We start from the raw sequence: 2,527 nt of genomic DNA on the forward strand, positions 1-2,527 counted from the left end.
TCGGTACCTGACATGCTTGCACACACATGTGTCGCACACCACGGTGTTCTGGCGTCACCAGCCTGGCCAGCAGATTGCTAAGAAAGCAAAGGCTTTGTTTGGTCTTGTCCTTAGGTCATGGCAGAAACAAATGACAGATCAAGGCTTGATTTAACTGTGGACAATCCTCTGTCTTCAAGTCACTCGAGATTTGCTTGTCAGAAAACACACCGCGCTACAGGAGACAAGATCGTCTGAAAGCCTCCAGGACATGGAGCGTTCAAGTCCCTCCGAAGTGGAAGCAGCAGGGCATGCATACTGGAAAGTGAGGTGTTTGCCTGTATCCCCAATCAGCAGAGCAAATTCCAGCCACTTCTTGCAATGGTTGTGGTCGTTACTAAAATGGATATAATCCCACCATGCTGTAATCAAATGCTCCCAAAACTACTGTTGGTGGTCTGTCTTGGCGCTTCATCGACCCCTGCTATTTATTTATGTAGTATTTACTCATACTTTTTCAGAGACAAGGTCTCACTGTTGCACAGGACAACCTCGAACTCAGTTCTACCTCGCCCTCCTGGGTCTCTGGATCACAGGAGTGGGCTGCCACGCTTCACGGTCTTTGCCTTAGCAAACACCGAAGGGTACCGGCTTGCTGCTCCACCATCCCCGAGGAAGCCCAGGTTCTGTTCCTCCCTGGACCTACACCTGCTGCTGAAGGTCGCGGCCACGTCCTGACTGCTGAGGGGCTCGTGGCATCTTGGCATGAGACCCTGTGGGGGAGGCTGCTGTGGTCCCTTTGGTCTCCTTGTTTATGAAAGAAACAAATAAAACTTAAAAAAAGTCCAACGGGCACATTTGTTTTGCACAAGCAGGGACTAATTAGAAGACGCTTGCAGACTAAGGTTTATGAAGTGTTGATAATATACATCGCTTTAAGTATCACCTACAGCATTACTTTAAGAATGACTGTCATGAAACATTTCATCATTGTCACATCGGAGCTCCTTGTGACCTTTTTTTGAGTAGCAGGACGGGTGTTTTTGGAGACCTGACACAATGGAACGGCAAATCAAAGCAGTGGCCACTGCCCCAGTACAACCGGACACGCACTCGGCAGAGGCCCGTCACCTCATGCCACAGAGCAGAAGTGTATCTGGTCTCACTGACGGGCGGCTCTCAGTTTTTAAAAGACAATTCCAGCCAGACCATGAGCCTTTCATTGCCAATTTATTCCCTTCTTCGGCTGTGCACCTAAACGCACCCCTGGCTCAGTCGTCTTGCAAAGGATGTCTTCAGAAGACAACTACCCAGCTGGGAGAGACTCTCAAGCCTCTGCATCTGAATCAAAATATTAATGTGCCTTTCAAACCCTACACATTTCTTATTTTCCTTTTAATGAAGCTCTGGAAAGCGTCTGCCGTGATCTTCACGGGCACTGAACCCATATATGGTAGGGGACGAGTCATTCGTTAGCTATGCAGTAACTAAAGGGTGCAGAGTTTCTCTAATAACAGAAACAGATATGCTTGAGTGTACACTTCTCGTTGTTTTCCCACTATGATTAATGCTGAATTTCAGATCTAACAAGTAAATTGTATTCCAGCGTGACCCTACAGCATATGCCAAAATACTCAGCAAGGCTACTGACAGACAGGTTCCTTCCAGCATAGGGCACCTCAGCTTGCAGACTTTATGGACATCATCCGCGTGTAAATTTGAAAAGTACTCCTATTATCTGTTACCTTGAGTTCTCTTTCAGGCTCCCCTTCTGTCCCAAATACCCTGAATTCAAGGTATTTTTTAACCCCTGGAGCAGTTGTCCAGAGGAAGAGAGAAGCAACAGCCCCGCCCCCAACCCTTGGGAGCAGAAAGGAAAAGAATTAACCTAAGGAATTGTTGACAAAGTCAGGTGCGGCGCACAGAAATAAAACCACGCTACATAGAGGGGTGTCCCCGGGGTCTAGAATTTACCCCCAAATGGGCAATCATTTGTTCGGCATTAAACTAGACCAGTTTGATGAACTCAAATGCCCTGGGCTCCATAGGCAGGACTCTCCGAGGAGCCTGTGTTACTTCCCTCACTTAGGCGCAGATTTGTAATAAAAATTTTAATGCCATGGGCATGGTTTTTGGACATATAGGAAGCTAACCACTTAGAGAATAATATTTGCGAGGTCAGAAAACTCCATAGTTAAAGATCGGTTTATAATTTACTAAGAAAATAGAAAGTTTTGTTTCTCAGAGTTGAAATTTGCCAAGCACGGCGGGAAATATCGCCAGTTTTTGGCACAAGGCTTTGTGCTTTGCTTATAATTTAAGATCTACCTGAAGCCTGAGGCTTCGGGGATCATTATCTGAGAAAAATCGGGCTGCTCGGTGCAGACAATTTTGATATTTTTTGCTTTTTTTGAGGTGTAACAAACACAACTCGGGATCGGAGAGGACACTCTGCGGCTGCCAGCGAGGCGGGCTGGACAGCGCACCAATCACGGCGCAGCTCCGCCCTATATAAGCGGGCGGGCGCAGCGCCGCGGCCCGAGTCCCG

Source organism: Tupaia chinensis, unplaced genomic scaffold (genome assembly GCF_000334495.1).
Source record: "Tupaia chinensis unplaced genomic scaffold, TupChi_1.0 Scaffold140356_1, whole genome shotgun sequence".
NCBI classification, from domain to species: domain Eukaryota; kingdom Metazoa; phylum Chordata; class Mammalia; order Scandentia; family Tupaiidae; genus Tupaia; species Tupaia belangeri.